The sequence below is a fragment of the Monodelphis domestica genome, chromosome 2 (genome assembly GCF_027887165.1).
Source record: "Monodelphis domestica isolate mMonDom1 chromosome 2, mMonDom1.pri, whole genome shotgun sequence".
Taxonomy (NCBI): Eukaryota; Metazoa; Chordata; class Mammalia; order Didelphimorphia; family Didelphidae; genus Monodelphis; species Monodelphis domestica.
The window spans coordinates 191,029,585-191,047,069 of NC_077228.1; positions in this window are offsets into that span (position 1 = coordinate 191,029,585).

Below are 17,485 nucleotides of genomic sequence, written 5' to 3' on the forward strand. Positions count from 1 at the left end.
TTCATGTTCTCAAAGAGCTCACATTTTAATAAGTAAGATAGTCTATAAAAGGTTTCAGCTACAAGTGAGATGGAAAGGTTCAGTACTCCTTAGTGTGCAATAAAAAAAAGCAGATGGTAATGCATCTTATTTAATTCCATTTCCATTAATAAAGCCATATATTTTTCTGATGTTGAGGTATTTAACAGTGACAAAGACTTTGGTAGGAAGAGTTTACTTTTCAGGTCTTTAGTAGCTGTGGTTCATGAGGAGGTGGATGTGGAAACATCTGCGAGGAAGTCTCCAGATTCCATTTCCACATGGATTAGTCTTCAATGGTGGCTGGGAGGACTAGGAGGGAGGTTTGGTTGGGGTGCTACTGTTCTCAGAGCTCTTGTATTTATCTGCTTACTTATAGTTGTTGGTGTATACTTATAGGTGATGGAGACAGATATATCTGGCACTTTCATATAAGCAGCTAAGTATAGTAGCTGGACTGGGAGTCAAGAAGTTCAAATCCTCCTCAGATTTTTTTTATTTGTTTTTTAAAACCCTTACCTTCCATCTTGGAATCAATACTGTGTATTGGTTCCAAGGCAGAAGAGTGGTAAGGGCTGTGTATTGGTTCCAAGGCAGAAGAGTGGTAAGGGCTAGGCAATGGAGGTTAAGTGACTTGCCCAGGGTTACATAGCTAGGAAGTGATTGAGGCCAGATTTGAACCTTGGACCTCCCATCTCTAGGCTTAGCTCTCAATCCACTGAGCTACCCAGCTGCCCCCTCTTCCCTCAGATATTGATTAACTGTAAGATCCTGGGAAAGTCACTTAACTTCTGTCTACCAAAATTTTCTCATCTGTAAAATGGGGATAATAATAGCATCTTCCTCATAGGGTTGGAGTGAGGAGGCAAGATGTTGGAAGCAGAACCCATGATCTAGAGCAGTGATGGCAAACCTTTTAAAGACTAAGTGCCCAAATGGCACCCTCATGCTGCATGTGATGCCCCTTACCCCAGACAGGAGAGGGAGGAAGTGCTTTCTTCGGGCTGCTGGGCAAAGGGGAAGGTGATTTAAAAGTGTCCTTAGGCAAAGTGGAAAGGGGGAAGGGAGCAGCCCCTCTGCCACATGTGCCATAGGTTTGCCAACATGGATCTAGAGAGTCCTTATTTTGGTGGGGAGAGGCAGGGTGGGGAGAGGAGGAGGATAGAGAGGGAGAAGAGAGAGAGAGAGAGAGAGAGAGAGAGAGAAAGAGAGAGAGAGAGAGAGAGAGAGAGAGAGAGAGAGAGAGAGAGAGAGAGAGAGAGAGAGGGAGGGAGGGAGGGAGGGAGGGAGAAAGGAAGGAAGAAGGAAGAAGGAAGAAGGAAGGAAGGAAGGAAGGAAGGAAGGAAGGAAGGAAGGAAGGAAGGAAGGAAGGAAGGAACGAAGGAACGAAGGAACGAAGGAACGAAGAAACAAAGAAACAAAGAAACAAAGAGAAAAAAGAGAGAGAGAAACAAAGAACAAAGAATTGAGATAGATATATTGGAAGTCAAGTTTTGGTAATTATAATTATTCAGCCTTTTTTCTTTTTGTTGTTGTCTTCATTTCATTTACATTGGTGTTGCCATTGTTCTGTTATTTCATCATTCTTAGTCTGCATCAGTTCACATAAGTCTTCCCATATTTCTGAGTTCTTCATATGTATCACTTCTCACAAAATCATTATAATTCCATTATACTGATAAAACACAATTTGTTTCACCCTTCTCCAATTGACAGGAACCCACTTTTAAAAAAAAAATTATTTTTCAATACTAAACAGAAAGAACTGTGATGAATATTTATGTGACCTTTATTTCTGTCTTTGTCCCTCCTAGGAATGGGACTCGAGTCAATTCTGCACTTTTTTAAACAGATGATACAAGACATCATTTAATCTTTTCTTAACAATTAAAAGTCATTCTTATTGTACTTTTCCATTTTATTTCATCTTATTCTCTGATGAACCCCAAGTTGGATTCTCATGGGAACAGGGAACCCATATAAACTTTGGAGTCTCCAGCCTATTAGCTAGTCCTAAAACTGGAGTTCATCAGATCTTATTAGGTTACAAGTTTGGAGTTTCTAGATTCCATGCTGACATCTCCTTTACGTATTCTCCCTACCTGGCAAAGTGTGTTTGAGCTGCTCCCTATGCATATCATTCTACCTCCTGGCTCCAAGTCTTTACCCAGATGGTACCCTATAAATGGAATGACTCATAGAATTCTCTGGCTTCCTGCAAGAGTATTGCTCAAATATCATTTTCTCTACAAACCCTTTCCTGATCTTCCTCCTAGCCCCAGTTATTTACATCTTCTTTCTCTTGTAATTGCATTGTATTATTCTGTATATCGTTTATATTTGCTTATTTGCATACTTGTACCACCTTCTCCACCTAACCAACCACACACAATTTAAGTTCCTTGAGGGCAGGGACTATTTCATGTTTGCTTTATATCCCTAGCTGCTAGCACAGTTTCCTGCCTATAGGAAATTTTAGTAAATATTTCTCAAATTGAATCATAATTCAATAATGTCCTTAGGTCTGTTGAAGTGGATATCCAGTCCTTAGATTAAATGGCCCCAACCATACTGAAGCTTTCTAGATCTACTTCTTAGTTTTCCTATTTTCCTCCTGATGGCCAAAAACATTAAAAATACTCAATGGCTGTTGGAATCTATCTCTCCCTTTACAGTTTGGTACTTCTAATCCATGATGGACCTGGAAATTAAAAAACTAAGTTCAGCAAAGTAAGAGTCTGAGGGCTCTGCTATGAACAAATTACATTAGTTTTAGTGCATCAGCTTTTCAAAAACATTTTATAACCTAGTTCTTTCCTAAGCTGTCCATACTTCTTACACCTTAATTCCTTTCATGTACCCTAGAACCTAGTAACATTGGTCTTTTTAATGTTCCTAACATGCATCATGTCATCTCCCAACTCTGTGTCTATGTCCTGTTTGTTCCCCATGCCTAGAAAGCTCTCTCTTCCCACCTTTGAATTCTATCTTCTCTGACTTTCTATCCTCAGAGTTTAGAAGTTTAGCATCTAGCACATAATAAATGTTTGTTGACAATTTCTTTTTTTAACATTTTAATTTGTTGTTTATTTATTTTTAACATTATTTTTTAAATTTTTTAGTTCCACCTTCTCTTACTTGCTTCTATACCCACTGAAAAAAAAAGCAATATTATCTATTACATATGTGAAATCATCTAAAATATATTTCCATTTAGCCATATATCTTTAAAGAGCAAGAAAAATAAAGTGATCAGTAAAGGTTCCTGCTAAACTTGAGATTTGAGCTGAGCCTTGAAGAAAGTCAGAGAAGATGGAGTTCTTTTATTTCTATTTTTCTAATTAAGGATGATTTAGAATAATTTTTTGTAGCTTTAATTGCTTCTTCTGAAAATTGCCGGTTTATATCCTTTGACTATTCATCAATTAGAAAATGACTTATTTTTATAGATTTACCTCAATTCTATACTTAGTATATATTTGAGAAATAATACCTTTATCAGAGAAACTTATAAAAATATTTATTTTACTTCAATATCTATAGTACCTTATTTTAGTATAATGTGATTCCTCTGATGATCTCTTTAAATTAGGATTATTTTTGCTTTTGGTTTGTCAGAGATCATGATTGCTGCCTTTTTTAGTTCATCTGAAACATATTAGATTCTGCACCATCCCTTTATTTTAACTGTGTGTATCTTTCTCTTTCAAGTATGTCTCCTGTATGTTCTCTATCTGCTTCTATTTTATGGGTGAGGTCCTCATTCACATTCACAGTTATGATTACAATTGTGCCTTTCCTTCAATTTCTCTCTCCTTCCCTCCCTGTCTCCTTTAATCTGCCTTCCCTTTGATCAACACACACAGACACACACACACTCCTTTCTCTAATCCACTTCCCTTCCTATTTCCCTATCAGGTGAGTTATATTTCTATACACAACTATATAATACAACTTCCATTCTTTTGACTTTTACTGTTTCTTGATTTCTCATGGAGTCCTTAGCTTCCACTTGCCCAATTCCAACATTTAAATAATTATTTTCTTAATAAGGTTTTGTATCACTTTTTCTATTTGACTAATTTCACTTTTTAAAAAGTTCTCCTCTTCAGTGGATTTTTGTGCCTCTTTTACCATTAGACCAATTTTTTAGGAAGTTGTTTTCTTCAGCATTTTCTGTATCTCTTTTACCACGCTATTAATTCTCTTTTCATAATTTTCTTGCATCATGCTCATTTCTTTTCTCAATTTTTCTTCTACAACTCTTATTTCTTTAACTCTTTTGAGAATTTTTGTTGAGTTTGAGTTCAATTAACATTTTTATTTGAGGTTTTTTTAATAGTTGTTTTCACATTGATGTCCTCTTTTGAGTTTATGTGTTGGTCTTCCCTGCCACCATAATAGCTTTTTATTGTTAAATTTGTCTTTTGTTTGCTCATTTTTCTAGCATATTTCTTGAGTTTGAACTTTATGTTAAAATTGAATTCTATTCTCCTGGAGATGGGAAGGCACTATCTTAAACATTCATTTTTTTTTCATGCTATTGTTTTCAGAGCTAGTTCTGGAAGTCTGCAAGTCTTAGAGGAATGCAGCTCAGCAGTAAGGAGCATGTATAATCTGAGCTGAATAAAAAAGACCCCCCCCCCCAGCCTCTCCATCCATGCTGTCCTCATGGAGGAACAGCCTTTCCTTTCATGCCGTCCTCCCATGGAACTGCTCCCCACCTTGCTGTTCTACCTTGCTATCCTCCTGGCCACTCTCAACATTACTTTCTAAATTAATAAATCTCTTTTTGTTTTTAAGCTAAGTTTGGAGTCATTGCATGCTTGCAAAAGGTAATCTTCCCAAACTCCAAAGGGTATCCTTTCCATGCCCATAACATTTTGACGTCCAACGTGATTTTTGGCTCTCCTGAAAGCTACGCCTGTACCCCGGATCGTCCACGAGGACACAGCTTCTCAGGTACGAAAGGAGCCTTTTCTTTGACTCCTGAAACCCCCATCTTTTGGGTGATATCTCTGTGGGAACTCTTTCTGCTCTCTCTCCCATTGGCCCCAGTTCAGTCTGGCCGCTGGAGTTTGGGGTCTGTCTGTCTGTCGGCTTCCCCATTTACTAGAAGACGATTTAGTTGTGTGGGAAAGTCTCTTTGCCGTCTCAGTGTTCAGCTGAGTGCTCGCCTCAGTGCTAAACTGAAGTGCTTTTGGTCGGGCAACTTCTGTGGACACGCAGCTGTTGACCCTCGGTGTAGAATTGGCCAATTCTGCATCCAAATGGGACAGAGACAGAGAGTACCCCGAGATTCCCCTTTGGGGCGTGTATTTAAAAATTGGAAAAAATTGGCACCAAACAGCTTAAAGAAAAAGCAACCAATTTCTTTTTGTAATGTTGACTGGCCACCTTACATTTTTGATAAGCAAGAGGCACTATCCATGGCAAATCCTTTTTTTTCCAGCCTGAGGTCAAGCCAGATAGGGACTAGCCCACCCAATTAAGACAAAAGGAGAAGCATGTTTGCAGGCCTCTCCTGTTGGGAGGAGATCGATCAAGTCTAAGAGCCTGAGAGAAAATTCAGTTGGATTTTTTGTTTGTTTGTTTTCTCTCATGTTAAATAGCTGAGCAACATCAAAAAATATGATGAAAACAATGAGGAAATTGACTTTTTGTTACCCAAAAAAATTCCAACACCAGGTGGCAATTGGACCTATTTTATGGACAGAAGCTCTGTACCTTTTAGTTTTATTCTCTCACCAGGCTCCCAAGTTCTCCAAACTCTATTCTTCACTTTGATTTTAAGGCAAAGGGCCCACCTAAAAAACCCAGGTGAAGATGGGGGGAAGGAAACAGGGAAGCTTTTTTAGTTCACTGATCAGATCTGCCTTCCTCCTTTACTGCAGAGAGGAAGAAGGATTGATTCTGAACAGAAACTGGTGAGACACCCCTATTTTGGGGATTTTTAAATGTCTTAAAACTAAGGTTTTTTTCCAACTTTTGTAGAACAACCTATTAATTATTTTCTGTTTTGAGGTAAACAGGGAGAGATAAGAAGACCTGATAAATCTCCTTTCCCTGTCTGCTAAAATTTGTCTAGAGGTATTTATTGGTATTTTATTTCAAAATTGTGATCATGTATTTATATGGGTTTAAAAAATAACATCCTAATTTTAATTTTGTCAGACAGTGAAATTTGTTTGTATAGAAAAGCCACAGATTGGTTTTGTAAAATAGGTTTTTAGTAGTATAGCCTCAAAAAGACTGCATTCCATCCTTATCTACCTTTCCATCATAAGAGGTTTAAAGAAAAAATTTTGTTAAAGTGTTTAAATTTACCAAAAATGGGTTTTTGTTTAAAATTATCAAATGGTTTTCTTCTCAATGGTTTTCATCCCAGTGTATTAAAGTTGGACTAACTTTATTATTACATTTAATTTCTTGGTCTTGAAAATAATCAGCCTGCTTGTCAAAAGGCTTGCTTTAAGATTTACAGTCCTTAAAAGGTTTCAAATCTCTAAATTTAAAATAGGTCCTGTAATACTAAATGCTTTATGAAATTTTTTAATGTTATGTGAGTTGCTATTGAAATATGTATTTTAAATATTGTTTGGATGTAAACAAGATCATTGTAAACCTGACTCTACCATAGACTTTGTTCAATACTCAGTGGTTACCTCAGTTTACCAATTTGTTCTATGAACTAAAATTTATAACTGATGAGTACTATGCTAAAGTTACAGTATTTCAATGATCCTTTGAATCAGATTTCTTTGGGTTACCGATTAGCAATTGAAGTGATATCAATAGAATGTTTGTTTGACTTATGGCGGTAAAAGCAAGTCAGAGAAGGTGAAGAGTTATGTTGCCTTTGAATTCAGAAAAAAGAGTGACCTTTGCTCTAAAGTCCATAAAGCTTGAGTATGTAGATTTGTGAAGGAAGAATGGAAGTTGTGTTCTGCCTTTTGAAGGAAAGAGAGAGAGAGAGAGAGAGAGAGAGAGAGAGAGAGAGAGAGACAGAGACAGAGAGAGAGAGACAGAGAGAGAGAGACAGAGAGAGAGAGAGAGAGAGAGAGAGAGAGAGAGAGAGAGAGAGAGAGAGAGAGAGAAGGTGAAAGAAAACAGATGTTTTGCTCTCATAATTGGATCTTTAACTTAGGGATCATTTCTAGAATTGAAGTATGTAGTTTTGGAAAATCAAAATTCCTTAGAGAGATTCCTAACTGGTCTTGTCTTAGTTCCTTCAGATGGTCTAAGGTCAGGATATGATCTAGCCTTGATTTGTATTTACTGTAGAGCTAATGAATTCAACATTCCTGTTCAGGTTTTATGACTAAATTGTGACAAATTAATTATTGCCAAAATATGTAAGAATAATTGCTATAATGTAGACTCATAGGCTTTAGGAAATCCTTAGAGAGGGCAAACGGTCAGAAAAGCTTGTTTGAGGGTATGAAAATTTGTTTTTGGACTGCTAACAAACAGAATTTCTCCAAGCTGTTGTTAATGGATGAGACTTGTCCTTTAAGGAAGAGAAGGCCTCTGGCATCCAGTGGCAAGTGCTCTAAGGAGAAAAAGTCCTAGGATGGTTATAGAGAAGGCAGCCCAAGGCTCACCGTGGACTGAATTTTCCTGACCATCGAGGCTACGAATCCTTGAGTGAAACAATAATGGCAGTGCCAGCCTTGTTTGGTACCCGAAGCCACTCACTGCGTCCTTTCTCTCATGTGGAGAGATTTTCCCGTTTGGACCTTCTTCCTTTGTGACATCCCCATAATCAGCACATAATACAAATTGGAAAATTAAAGTTTCCATTTCCCCAAACAACCTATTAGGTTAAAAATTGAACGTTCTCAAATTGTTAGGAGCATACTTTGAGAAGTAGGTGAAGTTTATTAATTGATGGCTTGTATTTGCAGCCTTAAGTGAAGTTTGGATCTTGAGCTTGGAATAGCTCAAAGCTCTCCTGAATCTTCCCCAGAATCTGGAGTAAAGAAATTCATCTGTAAAATATTGTTACTCAAGTGTTTATAGATGTCATAGTTAATGTGTACTTTGCAAAAGGATATTCTTTAACAGAAACACCACATACCAACTCTGCAAACAACTCAGGAATCCGATTTCCTAAAGGGATCTATTCCTGTCAGAAGATGATTTCTGAAGAAGTCTGTTGGCTAAGATACCCAAATGCAAATGTGTAATGCCAATTGTTATTGTAGTAATTTTCTTTGTTTCTATCCCCCTAGTCCTGGTTTCTACACTTCTATCTTAGGGACTGAATCTCCCCTTGTGACCTGTCTGCCCATCAGGGAAAGCAGTCGCTGGACATCCCTCACATCTCCAAGCAGGTTTCCAGCTACCTAGGACCCAGGCACTCACTGAGGACATGTCCCTAAGATCTTGTACCCACAGCCTTTCCGTCCCTGCTATCTTAACCCCTTTTACTTTAGCCTTTAACTACCTGGCCATAACTTTCTTTCCTTAAAATTTGGGTCTTCTTCCATGTTTCAAATCATGCATACCCAGCCAGCCAGACATATAATTCTTTGATTCAGCTTGGGGAAGCGTTAGCCAAAGTGGGTCCCTCTAACTGTTGGGTTTGTATGAAGCACCCCCAAAGTGGAGAGAACCCCAAGCCTCTAGCTCAAGATCTCAGTGCCTCTGAGGTGTATCCAAGACCTGAGGTTGTACTTGTAACCTTGTCATCTCTAGTTGCTTCAAGGGTAAAAGCGCTCATGGGAGTCACCCAGATGCCATATTCCACCATAACCTCGGCAACCATCCCAGCCTGATGCTCTGGAGACTGTCTACAGTCAATGCCTCTCTCTCCTAAGGACCTCTCTACGCCCATTCTCAGCTCTGAAGAAGTTACAGAAGACAGATCCAGATTATGAGGGATGTCACATAATAAGAATAAATGCCCAAGTAGACTGACCTAGGGAAAAAATCCATCCTCATTCAAGTGACTAAAGTTACCAGGTTTGTTCTAGACCTTCGTCAATAGGTGCCTTCCAATCAAATCCAATGGAAATGGATCTTTATATTCCTGTTAACAACTTCTATCAATCTTTAAATGTTGATTTTTTTCTCTCTCAATTTCCCATAATTCCAATGTAGCAAAGCTGAATTTTTGAGCACATTCAATCCTACTCACAATGAGATATGTGTCTTAAAGAAATGTCATTTGGCTAAATGTAAACTAGAGGAAATGTGATATTTTACACATAGACATTTGTCAATTTTTTAATGTATTAGGAGAATCAAAATCAAAATAAAAAAATTTTAAAGGTGTTATGATCCTTTAGTAACTGCTCTCCTGGTCTCTGCTCTGGGCTTCACCCAGGAAGGACCCGTGGTCCCCTACAGCCACAAGCCCTAGTGCTCCTCTTTGCCTTATCCCTGTGACCATGGCCTCTACTCCATTTTGACCAACTGTGTAATTGGAAATCTTGTGCCTTTGAACTACATTTCCCAGGAGCCCACTGACTTCCTGTTTTTAGGTGCTGGCATAGACAGAGGATAAATAAGGTGGTCTTCCATGACTAGCTTTCTTTCTTTCCTGGGTGGGGACATTGGTGAAGTGATCTGTTTGAGCAGGTAGATTAGCTATGGGCATGGCTTTATTTTGTTATCTTTTTGTTTTGTTACTTCTAGTGATCATTAATAATTCTTATAAAATATAATATTTTAAATTATTGTATATTAATTTTAATTTTTACACAACCACTAGCCCTTCCATCCACTCCAGAACTGTGACCCAGGACTGCGTATAGGCAACAGAGTTGCCAATCAGCACCAACTATTCCCAGTGCCAGCAAAAGGTGGCCTGTAATCTCTAACTATCTCTCTGACCCCTTTACCATCTCTGGGCTTAGAGCTCCTGAAGCTGCTGCTGCTGCCCCCTTCACTACTGCCTCAACTTCATGTGTGGGATCCAGACAGAACTCTTCCCTAGTGTCATGACTTCTGCTGAGCTCTTGAGTTTCCTTAGACCAGAAAAATGTGGCTCACCCCAACCTTTTGTTGACTGCCACACCAAAATCTGATTTGAGGAATTATTTTAAAGTTGTTTGGAGGAAAATGTTGGAAGAGTTCAGCTAGGTAGCTGCCTCTAATCCACCATCTTGACTCTACACTAACAATTATTGGCAGAGCTCCAAATAAATGTGGGGTGCACAAATTTAGAGACACTTCTATCCCAAATGTTCATGTGGACTATTTGTGTCCAACCTGTGGGATAGCCTTCCGAGCTAATATTGGTCCAATCAGCCACAGTTGGACACTGTATATTAACCCCAATGTAATGATACCATTTTGCTCCTCTTCATGTATGATGGATGACAACAATCATTGACAGAGTAGCTGAATCCCTTAGGGAGAAGGCTGGGTACAGTATTTTGCACTCCATTACCCCATGGCTTTTTAGGGTAGCCAAGTTTGGAGAGATGGATTACCACTTCCCCCCAGGGTTCCATCCCTTTGAAGAGCCCCCTCGTGTCTGGGGTTCATCTGACATTGGTTTTCTTTTTTAAACTAAGCCTACTTTTCCTACCATTGGCTGAACCTGGAATTCAATTTGGATTGCCCAATGCCTTGCAAGAATCTGTTAGGGAAATTTCAGTTCCCAGCAGTGGTTCTTCAATGTTAGGCATGTAATTGCCACTGACATTTGTGGCCACTGTAAATTCCTGCCAAGATATTCTCCATCTCTAATGGGACTCCTTCACAGTGAGATTATATCCTGCCTGATGAGCCCATTGTTACTTCATTAATTTCTCCCTGATATTTTGTCTACATTTTAATAGCTACTTATCCTTAGCCCTCTGAGGTCAGGCAGGGTCATCCTCTCTGGGAAGAAGCTTGAGACAGGCTATGGCTGCTCAAGCGAAGATGGAAGGGAACTGGTACTCCCCTTGTGGGGATGCAACAGATTTCTTTGATTCAGTGTTTAGTCAAATACTACAAGGAAAAGTGAAGCGAAACAGGGGGGGAAACACCTAAAAGCAAGTCCCCTACCTGAGTAAAGAAGACATCTTGTAAAGAGTGAAATAGCTAATTATTCAAAATGATTACTGGCCATCTTGAGTGCTAAAAGGAAGAAGATGGATTGAATTCCCAGTAAAGGCACACTTTTCTGATACAGTCTTTGTCATGTGTAATTAACCACTTAAGATTTCACAAACATCAACTTAGTTCCACAGCCAGGCAGACAGGCACCAGACGGGGCTGTAGGATTTATAAGCATCGTTAAGCTTTGCTGTAGAGACTGCTCAGAAACTCTAATGATTTGCATTGCTGGTACTTAATATTTTCAAGTAAATGCCATGAATGGGGGTTTGGACATAACTTAAAGAGTTTGCTAATTCTTTTGTTCCTTGATTATTTTGTGTGTGTAACTGTTGTGAAATCATGATTACTTTTTTTAAAGCTCCAAATTCATCATTGGCAATGAGAAGCAGCACAGCAGAGCGGGAAAAGTGCTGGAGTTCAATTTTTAGCTGTTACTTAACTACCTGTGTGACCTTGGACAAATCACTTAACCTCTCCAGGCCTAGTTTTCTCATCTGTAAAATGAGGGGATTGGATAAGGTGGCCTTTTCAGCTCTATATCTGATAATATAGTAAGGAAGAAAGCTGGGCTTTGAAGGAGAGTCCCAGGTTCAAGGCATTTACTAGCTGTAGGTCCCTGACCAACTCATTTATTTAACTTCTCTGTGCTCTGGTTTTCTTCCCTATAAAAATTGGAGCTAAAAATATTAGCAACATCTGCCTTGTAGAGTTGTTGTGAGGAAGGTAGGTTTATGGTAATGTGAATTGTTGTTATTATTATTACTAATTTTCATGCCAAATTCTTTCATCTAAGGGAAGGAAGGAAAGAAGGTAAGAGAAAGAGGGAGGGAGAGAGGAAGGAAGGAAGGAAGGAAGGAAGGAAGGAAGGAAGGAAGGAAGGAAGGAAGGAAGGAAGGAAGGAAGGAAGGAAGGAAGGAAGGAAGGAAGGAAGGAAGGAAGGAAGGAAGGAAGGAAGGAAGGAAGGAAGGAAGGAAGGAAGGAAGGAAGGAAGGAAGGAAGGAAGGCATTTAAGTGTTTATCTAGGCCAAACATTATACTTAGAGTTGGGATGCAAAAACAAAAAACAGATAATATCTGGCCTTATGGAGTTTATATTCTGTAAGAGGTAGACAATATAGAAAGCAGACTAATATAGAGATAGATCATATAGAAGGTAGACAATGTAGAGGTTTGGAGAGTTGCTAGGATGGTGAGTGGAGCAGAATGTCATAGTATTTCAAGTAGCAATGGACAAATTGGTTTGATTATGGTTCTAGAACTGGACATGGGAAGGAGGGAAGCGATGGTAAGAAAGAAGATGACATGAAAGTCAAATGAAGCACAGCTGAAGCCTGCTTAGATGTCATAAATCATTTGAGATATTCGCCTATCAGGACAGTGGTGCAAAATCAGTTCTATCAAGCCACCCTCTGCAAATCATTTGCCCAGATTCCATGAAACTCCTGAATTTCACAGAATTAACCAAATAGGAAAGACTTTCCCAGGCCGCATGAACAAAGCCAATAAGTTTGAACATGCTAAATATTTTAGAGCTATGGCCTAGAAATCAGGACTCTTAAATTCTGATCTTTTCTCCACCATTATCATGTGTCCTCAGTTACTTAACATTACCCACTTTACTTTCCCTGTTTACAAAATAAAGTAAAAAGGAGAGTAATCAGTGTCCTACATATTCACCACACAGAGATGCTTTGAGGATAAAATGAGAGGAGAGAGCTGAAAACATTTAGAATAAAGGCTCTTGAGAGATATATATATGGGATTGCAGTTCTCCCTAAAAAAAAAAAGACAAAAATCAGAACAATCAAGCACTTCATACATTCAAGTCCCCCCAGAGCCTCATTGTCATGAAGATGAGAATCTTTAGCAAATGCCATTCTAGAGTCCATTAGCTGGTGGCACCCAAATTATAGAAGTGTTTCAGCAAACTGTAAGCAGGGACATTCCTTTGCTCCCTTCTATCTTTGTGAACTTCTGGCCCAAAACATCTGATAATTCCAATAAGACCCTGAAAGAATTATCCTCCTTGGATTGTCCTTTAGATTTGAGATGGACAGAGATACACCTTCTTGGTACCATCAAGTTGGATCTCAGACATCCATCTGTACTCTAAAAATCAGTTTTTGAGGGTCACCCCCTATGTCTTCAGGCAAACCTTCCCCCACCTGCATCTCAGTACATACCACTCTAGAGTCAAGTCTTTACCATGGCACCGGGTCACATCTTCACTGTTGTAAAGAGTACAAAGACTTCAGAATTGATGTCAACTAGGGGACAGCTTTCCATCTATGCTATTCCCCCTGGGAGGCAGTTTTCCATCTATGCTGTCCTGGCCAGATTCAACATTACCTTCTAAATTAATAAATTTCTCTTTTTATTTTTAAGCTAAGTTTTGGAGTTTTGCATTCTTGCAAAGGGTTCATCTCAAGCCCCCCACAACACTATCACCATGGTACAAGTCCTCATCTGGACTATTGCAATTGCTTTCTGATTGGTCTCCTTGTTTTGAATCTATTCCCTTCCTTCACTCAGCTGACAAAGTGATTTTCCTAAAGGGCAGATGATTATGTCTACACACACACACACACACACACACACACTCAGTAAACTCCAGTGGCTCTATATTTCCTCTATGATCAAATTATAAAAATCCTGTTGAGCTTTTAAAGCCTTTTAAAGCTGAGGACTTCCTACCTACCGTTCAAGTCTTCTTACACCTCACTCCCTCAATATATCCTAGGATCTATCTTCTTGCCATTCCTCACACAGGATGTCCCATCTCCCAATTCTTCTACAATGCCTGCTCTCTGTGCCTGGAATTCTCTCTCCTCAATTCTGCCTTCTGCCTGCTGGCTTCCCTGACTTATTTCAAGACTTAGTTCAAATCCCACCTACTGCAGGAAGGACCCTTCCAGGACCTTTCTCAACTTACTAGTGTCTTCACTGAGATTAGTTTCTATTTACCCTGTATATATCTTCCATGCAGTTTATTGTATGGGATAGCTAGATTGCACAGTGGATAGAGCACTAGACCTGGAGTCAGTAAAGCCTGAGTTCAAATATGACCTCAGACACTTACTAATTGTTTGGCCTTCAGCAACTCACTTAACCCTGTTTGCCTCAGTTTCCCCATCTGTAAAATGAGCTAGAGAAAGAAATGACAAACTGTTCTAGTATCTTTGCTAAGAAATCCCTAAATGGGGTCATTATGAGTCACATGACTGAAATGACTGAACAACAACAATAAAAAATGTATTGAATGTTCCTTCTCCCTTTAGAATGTGAGCTCCTTGAGTATAGGGACTGGTTTCGCCTCCCTTCACACCTCCAGAGCTTAGCATGAGGTCTGGTACATACATAGCAAGTATTTAATAAATCCTTATTGTTTGACTGACATGACAGGGATTCCCCTCACCCACATGTGTATTTTTATTACAATGTCATGTAGTTAGCTGAGATTCTCAATGCCTAAACCCACAAAATACAAGCTCTTATCCTATGAGCTAAAAAGAAATTTGAGCTGATTGCAAGAACATGACAGAATGTCTATCTGTCATCCAAGGCAGCCTGACTAAATTCTGAGAGATTTCTTGCCAGATTCTCCACAAGGTGATACATTATGATGATGATAATTATTTGCCTTGACAAGCTCTCTAAGATCCTCTAATAAAGTGTAAAAAGGTTTCAATAAGCCCAACCTGATGAGATAAAAAAAAATCATTGAATGGTCTAGAATTGGGGCAGGAAAAAACAGAAGGCAGAAAATTGCCTAGACTACTCTGTGGAGAGCATCCTCCCTAGGACACAACCTAGGATAATTCAAATTACTTAAATATCATTTAGACAGAGGTCTAATCTGGTCTCACAGATCCATTCTTTCTAGTTTTCACCAAGCTTATGGACACTAAATCAATGTGATTAATTACCCACTGGTTTTCCTTCCCCAGTCATTATTCCCATCATAACAACCTTTCATGGTATGTAAAAGGTCATTAGCCATTTGGAGGAAATCCCAAGGTCAAGCCCTAGTTCCATCCATCAGAATCAACCAATTCCTAAAGCATTGAAGAATTCGAAGAACCCTCATTTTTTCTTCATCATTAAACTAGAAATATGCAGCCAATAAAGCAATCAAAAAGTAAAATTACAAAGCAATAAACATGTTTGAGTGGTTTCATTGCCACGCACAGCAGAATGCAGAGCTGATTACTATCCATGACAACTTCATTAGCAAGAAAACCTAGTCAAACAGACCTCCATCTCTTTTCTGTCTTGTAGGGCATATGTGCACAATTCACGTTTCTGTAGCATACTAAGGTTTACAAAGCAATTTCTTCATAATAACTGTACAAGGTAAGTAGTGTGAATCTTATTATCCTCCATTTAATTGATGAAATCTGACTTGCCCAAGCTAGAAAGTATCAAAAGTCAAGATTCAAACCCAAATCTCTCCTAACTGGAAGTCCAGCAATCTTTCCACCAAAACGTTTATTCAAAAACACAAAAGATCCATTCAACAATCATTTATTTCATCATTAAACTAGGGAACTTCTTCCACCATCATAGATAATAAGCCATCTATGATTTAGTAATAGATGAGGCAACTAGGTGCCTCAGTGGACCTAAAGTCAGGAAAACCAAGTTCAAAATTTGACCTCAAATACTATGTGACTCTGGGAATTTAATTTTTAATTTTTTTCTGTCTCCATTTCCTCATTTGTAAAAGGGGGTAATAATAGCACCTATCTTCCAGCATGATTGTGAGGATTATATGAAATAATATTTGTAAAATTCTTTGCAAACTTTAAAGTGTTGTATAAATGCTGTTATTGTTATCATTATTATATAAGTCCCTAGGAGTCATTTGAGACAATGAAAAGTTAAATGACTTGGCCAGGGTCACACAACTAGTAAATGTCAGAGTTGGCTTTGAATTCATGTCTTCCTGACTCCAACTTCATCTACCTACTACTCTTTGATACTTCTTGTTCAATTGTGTCCAATTCCTCATTTTTTTCACTTTTTAATATATTTTTCCAGATGGCATATAGATACAATTTAAATAATAATTTTCTAACATTTTGAAATGTCTCTTCCCTCTTTCTCTTCCAATACTATCTCCTCCCCGAGATGGCAGGTAATATGATATAGGTTGCATATGTGCTCTCTCAATACATCATTCCAGGTCTGTCATGTTGTGAAAGAAGACTCTCACTAGAGAAAAATTCATGGAGGAAATAAGCGAAGAATGGTATGTTTCAATCTGTAGTCAAACTCCATTAGTTCCTCCTAGAGTGGCATGAAAACCTTGGAGTTGTCCTGGATCCCTGCACTACTGATAATAATGATGTCATTCACAGCTGATCATCATACATTATTGCTGTTTCTGTGTAAAACGTTCTCTTGGTTCTGCTCACTTCACTTTGCATCAGTTTCTGTAAGTCCAGGTTTTTTGTGATCATCTTGTTCATCATTTCCTTAAGGCACAAGTATTCCATTACAATCATATACTAAACTTGTTCAGCTGTTCCCCAAATGATGAACATCCATTCAGTTTCCAATTCTTTGCTACCACAAAAAGAAATGCTATAAATATTTTAGTGCAAGTAGATCCTTTCCCCCTATCTTTGGTCTCTTTGGGATCATCTGACTCTAACCCCATCTGGGGTTTTCTTGACAAAGATACTGTAGTGGTTTGCCTTTGCCTTTTCCAGTTTATTTTATAAATTAAGAAATGGAAGCAAGCAGGGTTAAGTGACTTATTAAGTCACACAAAGAGTAAGTATCTGAGGCTAGACTTGAATTCAAGTCTTCCCAATAGCATGCCATTTTACTGTGCCACCTGGCTGCCCCTTTGTTGCTTCTACCAAATACTATATATTAAAGTAATAATGATTATTTATATAGTACTTTAAAGATTTAAAAAATTCTTTATAAATATTATCTGATTTTATCCTCACAAAAACCTGGGAACTAGATACTATCTTTACTTTTTATTTTGCAGTTGATGAAACTGAAGCAGAAAAAAATTAAGTGATTTGAGTGGGCAGGGGAGGGGGTCCACACAGGTAGAAACTACTAACCCCCTAAAAATATGAATTAAAATATAGCTATATGGGGCAGCTAGGGAGGCCTGGAATCAGGAGACTTTGGGTTGGAATCTGGCTCCAGACACTTCCTAGTTGTGTGACCCCGGGCAAGTCACTTAACTCCATTTGCCTAGCCCTCACCACTCTTCTGTCTTAGAATTGATACTAAGATGGAAGGTATGGGTTTAAAAATATATCTATGCATGTATGTATATGTGTATATATGTACATACATATATACACCTAAATATTCCAAAGGGAGATTGAATTAAAAGCAGCCCCAATCAGTGCCCCCATTAGATAACTTTCTTGCATCAATT